The sequence below is a fragment of the Chiroxiphia lanceolata genome, chromosome 5 (genome assembly GCF_009829145.1).
Source record: "Chiroxiphia lanceolata isolate bChiLan1 chromosome 5, bChiLan1.pri, whole genome shotgun sequence".
Taxonomy (NCBI): domain Eukaryota; kingdom Metazoa; phylum Chordata; class Aves; order Passeriformes; family Pipridae; genus Chiroxiphia; species Chiroxiphia lanceolata.
The window spans coordinates 31,268,554-31,280,914 of record NC_045641.1 but is presented as its reverse complement, the minus strand read 5'-3'; the positions used below and the strand labels follow the sequence as shown (position 1 = coordinate 31,280,914).

The window sequence follows — 12,361 nt, the reverse complement described above, 5'->3', positions numbered from 1 at the left end:
GACTATACAGTCAAGGAAAGAGATGAGTGAGGGATGTGGCAGAGGTGTGTAAAACTAAAAGTGTCATGGAGAGGGTAGTCTGGCATGAATTTTGTACTGCATCTACCAATTCAAAAGTGAGCACTATCAAATGAAGCTCCAAGAAAAAAATTGAAACTGAACTAAAAGGTGTAGCTCTCATTAAGTGGGTGGAAATCCCTGCAGCAACATCAAAGATGACAGAAGTTGATACGGGCTTAAGCAGCAACCAGATCACCTTTTCCTATTTTTTTTCCCTGGGCATCCACTTAAGATTACTGGTAGTTTGGAGGTAGCAATATGCTTTAATTCAGGAAAAAGAACAAAAACAGTTTCCCACATCACAAATTTTATTGTCAAGTTCCCTGGATCTGGGGAAGTTGCAGAAATCAGTCTACCTGAAGTGCTAGTGATGAGGCTCACTCTCAAAAAAACACCTTCATGATCAGAATGCCTCCTTGTCAGATAGGTATCACAGACAGCCTGTTGGGCTGGGTGAATCCTTGTTTTGACCTAGCACAGCCATTCTTATATTCACCCAGCCCCCTGGTATCTCTGTTGATTATCAGAGTCTACTGATACTGACTATTCATATCAACTTGTTTCACTAACTCCACACACACACCTGCTTTGGCACCCACTTGGTAGGCATTACTTACCTAGAAGATACATGGGCTTTGCAGGTTTGAATGCCACAAGCGTTTGCTTCCATTTGGAGCTAACACATAGACCCAGCTCCACATTGCTCAGTAGGCAGTCCATGTCTGAAAAATGGACCCTGTTAGTCTCTTAAAAACACTAAGATGAGAGCCTAGACATCATATTGGATGGGGAATGGCATTCCTGAGGAACAAGCCAAAACCCCCCGTTAAGTGGGAAATTACCTACAGGCAGCCAACAGGAGATAATTTTTTTTAAGGAATACATTAAGGACCATCTCTGTGGTTTAGACACATTGAATACTTCCAATGGATGAAGATGCAGATCCTAAAAGGCAAATAAGCCTACCTGGAGCAAGGCATAGGTGCTGAAATAAACATTCATAGTCATACTCAACTGCCTATGGTCTTTTAGCTTTGAAAGTTACCAAGGTTTTATAATCTCTCTCCTTAGCAAACTTCTATCTAGATTGCACAGGAAGTGTCAGTGGGATATTTTGAATCTCGCCCTTAATACAAAGATGTCTTGAGAGGAGAATCAGTTAGCGGAACAGAAAGAGTCTGATGAAAACTTCATTAAAGTAGATGGAAGTAACTCCTTTGTGCATCCTACTCTGGGAATACAGAAACCTTATGAATTTTGAGGTTTTGTGAACATAAGGGATTTTTAAATTCTCTGAGGGATTGCAAAATGAATTTTGTCTCTTTCTACTCTATCATTTAAACTCATAGTTTGTTTTATTTCATATAAGTATAATTCAATTTTTTAAAAACCACAAAAAATGTTTTTCTAGCTCAGACAATCATGTGCAATGTATTAAGGACAGAACAGCCTCCAAGTCCAAGGTTTGGCACGTCTCAGTCCTAGAGAGACATACTTACAAAAATTAGGATCTTTTTCTTTCCCTTTTCTCTGCTGCTTTCCCAGGGTGTCTCTTTCTCTTTCACACAATCAACTCTCTGTTTCTTTTCTCACCCTGTTTTTCACCATATATACTTGTCTTCCCCCTCTTTCATAGTCACCTTTAAAGGTATAAGTAAGATGTGCTCCCAGTAATGCTGAAATCAACATCAACATTTTAATGAATAATATTTCAGTAGGTTTGAAATCTGTCAGAATTATTTAGCCTATATCTAATAAGAACAAGACATCCAGGGATTATTTCTAGCACTCTCTCTTGTGAGTTTATAATTTCTGAATCAGAAGCACTGCATTTTGAACAATACCAGGCCAAACCTTCAAACAGTATTCACTCAAATAAAAATTTAAATTTGTTTGGGTGTCTTCATGCTTCCATTTGCATTCAGTTATCATGAATATGCCAATATGTGAAATGATGACAGAACCAATGAGACTAAGAACCTAATTTTAACTAAATACATAATTCAATAGATGGAAGAACCGAGAGATCAGAAAATTTTTTAACAAATTTGAGATAGCTGCAAATAGCTGAAAGGGATTTCTTTAAGAAAAGAGAAATCTAATAATCTACACAAGTACATCTCGGTAAAATACTCATCACAAATATTGAGCATTCTCTTTATAGGAGACAGAGTTGAAATAATGGCTCATTCGGCTACTCTGAAGCAACAACCCAGCCTCCAGGGCCACTGACTACCAGTAACAGAAGAAACTTTAAACCCAGCTTCTATTACGTGGCATGTCATCATGCACATCATCAGGTATGGCACACACCTCAAATCTTATCTTAAAATCTTGGAGGTTTATTTGACATTATTCATCCTAGGACCCTGGAGTAACATCATAATATTTGTGAGAAAGATGAATCAAGAGCCACTGTTTTTTAACTGGCTTCCTTCCCTAGAGACAGGTAATTCAAAGTCCAACAGCATCTTCCAAGCTGAAATAAAAAAAACAAAACCTTGAAACATTTATAAAGCAAAGTAACTTCCAAAGAATAGTAAATAATGTGCTATCAGAGGCATAAGTTTCACAAGTCGCATTTTTTACACGGAGAGTAAACAGAAGGTGCATTCTCATACCAGCAAGTGCTCTTTTACCTGAGCCTGGTATGTACAGAGGATGCGCTTTATTCATTCTTTCTTGTGTCAGAAAATGTAGAGTAGTTCATAGGCTGCAGTGTTTCAAAATTTCCACATTTTGAAAGACTGCAACTGCTTCTCCAGAGTGTAAACTAAAAATCTTTTCTTGTGTCCCAGTGCAGAGCCTCATGCCTTACCTGACCAGCATAGGATCAGAAGGGTCACAGTGCTGGCTATTCTGCCCTAGCTTAAATATCCAGGTTAAAAAAATAGAAAAGTGAGGCTTGCACAGATTTGGGGCATACTTTATTTCACACATTTAGAAATATTTGTTGTATCAAAACTATGTCAAGAAACCAAGTAACTAGATTTTGGATCTGAATTTACCTTTTTGTTTCATTTTTAAGGAAAAGTCTGACAATAGAGGTCAATCTATTTTCCACTTACAGTCTTTTAAATTATAGTGGTAATCTTTCTGTTACTGACAGCAGTGTTAGCATTTGCCTATTACTGTGTTGCCTGGAAGTCCTTGGCAGAAATCAGGATTCTAAATGCCTGTCTAGATGTTGCAAACAGGACATTGTGAATAAAATGAGTATTAACTGTGATTATTAGAGTCAGCTGTAACCAGAACAACTGCTTAAAGGAAAATTTTGGAAAATCTTGGACCCACGTTCAAACTAGCTGTTCTGGCCACTTCTGTGATAATTGCTTAGTCTGTATTCTTGAAGCCCTTAGTTGCTAACTCTGACTTTAAATTGGAGCCTCTCTTCCTGTCAAAATCCCAAGACACAGAATCAACAGAAACAATGGAGGAGAAGAGAATGTTATTTTGCTTCACAAAATATTAACTGAACACAAAATAAGGGTAGAGGTTCCATTAAAATGTAAGGAAAGCACAGTTTTATATATTGCCAGCAGTAAACCATCTACATATAAAAGTACTTTCTTTTTCTCTAGAAGCAAAGAGTAGGCTGTAAGTGCAAAAAAATGGTAAAAGTACTATGAACAAAACAGGAAGAACTAGGAAAGAAGTCATTATTGAGTAATCTGTCTCTTAAATAGTTAAAGACCATCTTGCATTGGTGTACTTGCACAACCTCAAACCCCTTTATTATTAAGAAATGAATGCAGATTATTTCCTTTACACATATGACAGCCAGAATATTTTTGTATTACTTCATAAGAGGTTCCTCTCCTTTACAAAATGCTATGACTCCTGTTAGCAAACAATGCAGTTTTGTTAACTCATTACCCAACCTCACATGCAATGTAATAAAACTCATGATAAATTGCTCTTGCTCCATAAACTATCCCACAAGTAAATGGCTTTTGACAGCAAAGAAGCAATATCTCCCATCCCTCTCCATTGAATGTCTATTAGTTTTGCAGCATTTCTGTGCTACAATTAATCTACAGCAAAGGCTTGATGTAAGAGTACAAATTTCACAAAATATAAAACAAAACGCTTACATTGTAAATTCCTCTGTTCCCACAGTTACAAGAGACATGTAGCAGCTTGCTGCTTTGCTGTAGTAGAACCTGCAAAATATATGCAAGGTAATGAAAGAAAAAAAAACATAAAACATTTCAAGAACTTGATCTTGCAAGTTGCTGAGGCACTAGCAGTAATTTCCATGGGAACATCTGTGCTTAAAGATAAGAACATGCTTGAGAGCTTTCCTGAGGCAAAGCCAGAAAACTCAACTTCTCAAGCATTTGAATTTCTCCTCATTCGAAAGTACAGAGATGATCATCACACTTTCCTCAGCTGTTTTAATTAGTTGATGTGTTTTAGATGTAAGCAAGTCAGAACATTATGTTTTTCTTTTCACTTAAAACTCTGCAATTTTTTTCCTGTGTGTCTAAATACCTTGAAGAAAATCCCTTCTCTACCTAACCTGAGAAGAATTCATTGAAACATTATTATATTTCATAACTAATTAAAGAGAGTATTTTGAGTATGTGATTTACCATGTGCTTTATCTGATTGTATTTGATCCCCCTGACCTTTTAATTGAAAGGGGAAATAGATTTATCTGTGGTAAAAACATGACATGATTACCAACTCTACCTTACTTTTTAGAATCTATACGAACTTTTTGTACCTAGGTTTTACAACCTAGTATTGTGAGTCATCTTCCTAGTACAGAGATGTCATCATGTTTATGACCTTATGTTTTCTTTTTCTTGCCTCAGTTTCCGTTCTGTCCTTAGCTGAACAGTTTAACTTTAGACTTTCCCCATTGCTTCCTGTGTTAAATCGGTGTTGCTGAGAAGTCTTTGCTGATCTCTTGACCTCTAGCATTCATGTTTCCTATGTATTGCGTAGTCAATATTAAAATCAGTAACATTTTCTTGGAAACATTTTTAAGGTTGTTGAAGTATTTTGGAATCCTGCCCGTTAGTAATCTTCCTACACAAAATACTGTAAATCAGTGCTTGGCCAGTTGAACTATGATTGTTGCTCATGTTAGAGGTGTTCTCAAATGTTCTCACTTTCAAATGAATAGGATTCTTTGCAGCAGGAGCTTCACAAATACAGGCAGAAACAGTACAAAAGAACTCACTGTTGCCCAGATTACACAAGTTTTAAAACTTTAACCGAAATGACATACATCTTTGAACAAAGTTCAAAGTTCATCAATGAACAAAGTTGTAATGGCTTTCACACTCTTGGCCAGAGTCAAAACAGCTGGTTTTTAAGAGCAATTTTCTATAGATGCTAAAATGTTCATTCAATGCAAGTGGCTACAGTAATCAGATTTAATATATCATACTGCAATGGATCTTAAAGTCAAAGACAAAATTCAGATGCTCTTGTTTTGTCATGGTGAAAAGCATAATAAATGTGTATATTTTCAGACCACTCTTCTTTGAAAAGTTGAGGGAAAAAGTGTCCAGTCTCCTTCAGTCTTCCAAATAATTTCTAGAACATTTTAACATATTTATTCTAGAATAATTTTATACATCATTGCCTGAATGTTTGTCATTTGCCACTGGCTTCAGCAGCAAAACCAGTTTTAAAACCTAGGTTTCTCTTCTTTCACCACACCAGTTTGCTGCCCCCCCCCCCAGCAATACTCATGGAACTATTGGGGGGGGGGGCTCTGTGAGAAGGTGAATTGCTGAAAGGATCTAGGTCATGAGAAACTCTGAAGAGGCTGACACATTGTGGTATAGGGGCAGGAATGAGAGATGAGCAGAAGAGGCACATGTAAGAAGGTAGGACTCCTTGAACTGGCATCATCTTCATAACACAGACTAGCATCCTGAGAAATACCCTCCTGTGGCTGGGGAGCAGCTGTGTGGAGATGCAAACTCCAAATGCCTTCAGTGAATGGGAGAAGGCACCAAGTTATAGCATCAGTTGCATCTTCCAAAGGCAAGTTAATCAAACGCATTAAACAGATTACAAACTCATCTCCCTCCTCTCTCTCCCCACCAAGTCTACAAACTACAGCCAAAAAGTTCTCCCTTTCTTGGGCATGTTTATTCCTTTAGATGTTCTGATGTAACTATTTCACTGATGGTGCTGTCACCTCACACATTTTTCTTAACTGAAAAGTACACTGAAGGCAAGGCTAGATTTGAAGGAAGCCCAGTCGGACAAAATTCTCTGTCTGTGGCTCATCAGTGTCTGTAGTTACCCATTCAGACGTCCTCAAGCTGCTTTTTCAGGCCTCACCACCCATCCCATGTGAGACAGCTGCACCTTCCCATCTCCTGGCACCACTGCACACATAGTCTGCTCTAGCCTAGTTCTGTCAAATTTGATCCAGGTTTTTTGTTGGGTTTGGTTTTTTTTGATCCCCCACTATGAAGTATTTAAAGCCACTCACATCATTTTGACAGAATAAAGTTAATGAGTAACCAGACATTCAATTTTGCTGGAGGCTGGAGATAGATCAGGGGACAAATATTTCCAGTTGGAAAAAAGTGTCAGGCAGGTGACAAAAGCCTGGGTAAGTCAGTCCCTCCACCTCATTAGTAGACATTATATATAGGTAGGCTAGTCTCATACTGGCTAACAAATCCATACCTAACTCTTCAATCACTACTAACTGATGCTTTTCAGTCAGTCAACAGCACCTGTTACTCAAGAACAAGTAGACAAGAATGTCCTAGATCAAACAGTATATGGATTTTGGGATAAAAGTTGAAACAATAATAATAATAATAATAATAATCATAATTTTTAAAAGTCTGAGCTTTTGTTTACACATCAGAAAGTGTAAAAAAAAGGAAATCATCCATTTAAGTTTCAACTTTTCATCTCAAGTAACAATATTGCTTGAAATGCAAAATAGCAGCTCTGAATGAGAGTTGCAAAATTATGGGGCTAGTTAGTCTCTTAAAGGTTACACATTTCCAAACTTTAATAAACCATGGAGAGACCACTGCCTTATCTTATTGTCTTGGATTTCTCAATTTCCTTTTTCCATCAAATATGTTTCAGTTGTGGTCATATGTCTCTGATTTGGTAACTACATTTGCTCTTTTTCAGACAAGCCTTGTATTGAGAAAACCTTTAGTTAAATCCAGGTCAATTCATTCAAATTGTGACTGTGCCAGAACCGGATATTTTTTATGCCAAAAATCACTTATTAATTATTCTAATGTTTGAGATACAATTGATTGATTCTGTTTTTATTATTCTAATACAATGCAGTGTCACTCAGTCAAGAGCAATATCAGTATAAAGCAAAACATTGCTTTATATCAGGCGATATTGTTGCTCACAGAGTAACACAGCAGCAAGAATCAGCCTCTGAATCATTTATATCTTAAGGGAAAATTACTTCATTGACACAACATTTTTTAATGTAATTTTTCCATGCCTTACTTCTTTCAAAGGAAATGTAGGGCTATACTTTAGAAACCATGTAGTACATAGAAGGTGTGGTATTTTGTAACTTTACTTGCATTAAAGAAGCAAGCACTCATAAAGAGCCCTTGCAAAAATCTGAGTTTGGTCTCAGGAATCCTGCCTTGCCATGCCTAAACAAAGGAGCTATGTGTAAGTGTGCATTATTTTTGCAGCTAATTACAAGGTTGATGAGCAGGCAAAACATTTTAAAATGTTTCCTTGTAGATCTCTACTTTCTCATATGCTGAACTAAAGACAGAAAGGGTAAGCGCACATGCAGCTTCAACTATTTATTTTCTTGTAAATGGCCTCGGAAAAGAGTGCAATCATTGTTAGCAAGAACAGCAAATTCATCTTTATCATGAGTTTAGATAAGGAAAGATTTTACGGGAAGCTCTAAGAAAGAAAAGTAGTTTCCACAACAAAATATATTGCCAAAAGACCATTCTTATAAAATATCTGTTTATTGGAAGTTATTGAAAAAAAAATAACTGTAATAGAAATTTAGTTTCAAATACATCATATTTTGAAAAACTTATGTGAAACCCAAATATATTTGGTGGGTTATTTTCATGCAGAAGCAGCAATGAAAGCAAAAAAATCCTTGTCAGGAGTTTTTGAGAAAAATACGATTTCCTAATGAAACATGCTATTTATAGCACTAAAGTCAGGAAACAAAAATTATGCTTTCAAAAGTGAAAATTAACAAGATTTTCTATGAATAGGAAAACTTAAACATTATGGTTTACTCTGAGCACCACAATAGCTCTAGTTCCTGAATGTTTGTCCCTTCCAACAATATTTCTACTTCCTGCTCATATTTCTAACTCTTTCTTCCCCCAATTAAGAACACATTTTTTTTTTTTTTTACAGAGACACTAGGCTAAACTCAATTTAATTTTTCACAAAACTGATTTGTACATCCATAAACACAAAGAGGGAGGGACCATAGGTAATATAACTCCCCTGGTTCTGTAGAAGAGTCATTGATGCTTCAAGCTACTGTCTTTTTGGCTTTGGACCTTATGAGGACCCTCATCAGCCTGTTGCAGAAGATGCTCAAAGCTCCCCAGACCCGGATAGTTTTACACAATTTCACTTCAACTCTCTCAAGTCGTGATGTACCGGTAGAATAACCCTCTGTTCACACCATGCCTGTCCTGTCAGCTGCAGGAATGAAGAGTTACTGACCAGGACATTCCATACCCGTTACACTGTGCAGCATTTATCCCAGATACGCCACTTTTCAGTATTTTCAGTAATGGTTTGCACAATGGAATTAATAGCACTCATATCAGCTTTGCAAAGAACGCAATGCTTGGAAAAGCTGTAAGACCTATGCAGACCACAGGATTTGAATTCAGAAGGATGAACTGAAGAAATAGAGAGGATGCATTATCGAAGTAAGACTCATGTGGTCATTAAAAAAATGGAATGTGTTTCACTAAGGACGAATCCAAAGCACAGCACTTGGGAATAACTGACTGAACAAATATAAGATGGGGATGACTGGGGTAGCAGTTCTACAAGCGGGATCAGAGGTCACAATGGGTCACAGACTGAACATGCGTCAGCAATGCCACGAGGCTGCAAGAAAAGCAAATATCCTCAAAAAGGGTCAATAGAAAGACTGTTTAGATGGAGTATTATTTTCGGTTTAAAGCATCATTTCCAGGTATGACGGGAATCAAATGGTGAGAGAACAGAGGAAAGCAGGTAGAGCTCCCTGAGCCTGGGCAACATTGAAGGGACCAGGTTCCTCATCACCTACAAATGAGAATACTGTGGGCAGACATGATAATGGTCTTCAGATATGTGAAAGGTGACTGCAGAGAGAACAAACAGTAGTGGAGGTAAATTGTAACAAAGGGAGAACTGGACTAATCTCTACCAAGAATGATTTAGGCATCCTTAGATATCCCTTTAGAACAGAGGATGGACTAGCTGGCTTTAAGAGCTACTTTGTCTCTTTTCTGTGACTTCTTTAATAAAACTTTTTAATTGCTCCAGAAGCAAAATACAAACACGTCAGCAGATTTGGAGACTTCTTTTTCAGTGTATGCTTAAGTTAATCTAGTACTCCCAAACTAAAAATCACTACCTCCAAATTTAAAAAAAAGAAAAAGACCAACGTCTTCTACACCAACTGTGAGAAAAAATAGAAAATAGAAAAAAGAATAGAAATATTTTAAAAAAGAAAGAAGAAGAAAAAACAGTAACAAGATGATTGTTCGCAACATTCATGAGTGTGTTAATGCCTGACAACTATATATGTTACTAAAGACTGTTATAAGAACTTGCTTCATGACAAAATGAATCAACAAGCTTTAGCAAAATAAGTATTTATTCCATAAACAAAACATTTTAGGATAAAATATTCACCTCATTCTTCAAAGTCATATTTTTCCTTGATATGGTTTTTCCCATGGAAGAATTTTAGCTACAGAGTTCGAACAGATTAATTATTGTAACTATTTTACCACCACCCACAAAAGGAAGGAGACTGGCTCCTTAGGCTTCCAATTAACCAGAACCTGCTCTTTGCACTCCAGGGTGGGCTTGGTGTTCCCTTGTTTTTTTAATTCATCTAGATAAATTCTAACTGCGCTTTTAACTGAATTATCTCTTTACTTGGGAACATATTTCCTGGTATTGTCAAAGCTGGCAGAAGAAAAGAAGGTAAAGCCTTGTGCCAAATACTTCTCCTGTACAGAAATAACATTTCTGTCACTGATTTCATTCACAAGTGTATACACACAGAAAGTCATAATCTGGCCTTTTTAGTTTAGAGGAAAGATTGTACAGATAGTCTGGAATAAATTCTGTGATCAGCTCCAGGCAATAAGAGTCTATTAGCAGAGAATCTGCCTCAGTATGGACTCTGCCTTGCACTTGTGTTTGATATTAGTCAACACCTGCACCTCATTCGTAGGACTGTTGTCTTACACCAACAAGAGTACAACACCATCAGAGTAATTTCATGCTTTGCAACTGTCAAAGGATAAATTTTACAATATGATTTTGCTAAACATTCAAGCGTGGCTATCTTTGCACTGAAATCAGAAAGCCAGGCATTGAAACAAAAGTCTGTGAGACATACAATGAAGAATACTACATTTGAGAGTCAGATGGAAAGACAGAAGAGAGGAAAGGAGGGAGGGAGGGAGGGAGGAAGGAAGGAAGGAAGGAGGGAAGGAAGGAAGGAAGGAAGGACAAAACAGAGTCAACAGTTAGAATTTCAGATTTTGCATATACAGCAACCAAAAATTAATATATAACTAACTGGTTGACCAAGCCTCTGTGTAACTTGAAGAATGTAAATAAATTTAAAATTTCACAGTAAGTATTTACTATATCTGGAATACCGAATATCTTTTTTAAAAATATAACATCATAAAGATCAGAAGAAGTATAGGAATACCAAAGGTTACTTATTTAATGCTTCATTTCCATTGGAAATAGATTTATAAAATGAGAAAAGAAAGAATATCACTTCCTACCCACATTTTTTATTATTTTAGACCTGGAGAATTACTACACTTAAGAATACACATGTCATTATGAAACTCTATGTCAGCTCATCTCAGGAGATTTGAGGTTATTTGCTTGTATATTTAGGCATTGTATTAACAATATCTGATTGTAGAAATTAATGAAAATTAGTAGAAACAAACAATTTTAGGTTTGATAGTTCTTACCCTATATCTTTTAAACTCACCTGGCATAAGCAGCATTTATCAGAAATAAACTAATACTTTTATTAGCCTTCACTCTCTTGCTGCTTCACCAGTTTTAAAGAAGGTAATATTTGTATTATAGTATTTAAACAGAATGAAAATTTTAAAATGTTCTACCCAACACTGGCCATGAAAAAATACAAACTAGGGTCCTGATCCTAATGTCTGTGTGCCTGTGAGGAACCTGCTGTCTCCACTGATCTCCAGGACGTACATGCCCCACTGAATGAAGTCAAATCATAAACAAAAGTAAAGCAGATTCCATCAAATCATAAACAAAAGTAAAGCAGATCCCATCATCCTGTGTGTCTTCTCCTCTTCTCTTCATTTGCACCCCAGAACACACCACGTATCCCAACTCAGCCCAGGTACAAGAACAGTTACCAGTCACCAGAAGCTTGTGATCACAAATTTAGTGAAAGATACTATGTCCAGAGCTGACCTGGTGAAAGATGTGAGCTTTCTTTATGCATTTGATGCAAAATAGCTTGCGTTGATAAAAATTATGCTGGAAAGCCATTGACTTTGTACTGAAACAAGTTAGAAAACTTCACAGCCAGTTTGGCCGTGGGAGCAGTAATATCCCAATGAAGCACAACCTTTCTGCACCAAGTTTCTTATCATGACATTTATGTGTGTTTGGAACCTAAGACAGTGCTTGGCTCAGAAGGATTACACTTCAAAGACAGTGGCTAGGACAAACTGACTGAAGAAAATCCAGCTGCCTACCCACTCAGATTTACACTACCAATTATATTATCTGTTCGGCATTCCTGTGTGCCTAGCTTCTACATGATTATCCACAGATAGATAAAAGGCTGAATCAGTCATATGAGTTCTCATAATGTTTAAAATAATCACAGACTGGTTACTGCAGCTGTATACATTTTACAGGCACATAAAAACAAGAATATTTGTAACTTCTACCACTGGAATATTTTTTTTAATAATTATGCAGTCTCATACAGCAATGATCATCAATATATGGTAGTGTTTGTGTATGTATTTGTGTGTACAGAAGCATGAAACCTTAAAGATAATGTTGTAAAGTTCTACAACACTATGTGCTTTAA

The 12,361-nt window shown here is 36.7% G+C and overlaps 1 long non-coding RNA gene and 1 other non-coding gene across 2 annotated transcripts; both read right to left on the bottom strand.

Annotated features, from left to right (window-relative positions):
- Window positions 1-329: 329 nt before the first annotated feature.
- On the bottom strand, window positions 330-491 carry LOC116787783. Its single transcript, XR_004357449.1, has one exon. It is a non-coding gene; the product is annotated as a U1 spliceosomal RNA (small nuclear RNA).
- Window positions 492-735: 244 nt separating this feature from the next.
- LOC116787062 lies at window positions 736-4,236 on the bottom strand. Its single transcript, XR_004357150.1, has 3 exons — window positions 4,155-4,236; window positions 2,297-2,539; window positions 736-782 (listed from the first exon to the last, which is right to left on the bottom strand). It is a non-coding gene; the product is annotated as an uncharacterized LOC116787062 (long non-coding RNA).
- Between the last annotated feature and the right edge of the window lie 8,125 nt (window positions 4,237-12,361).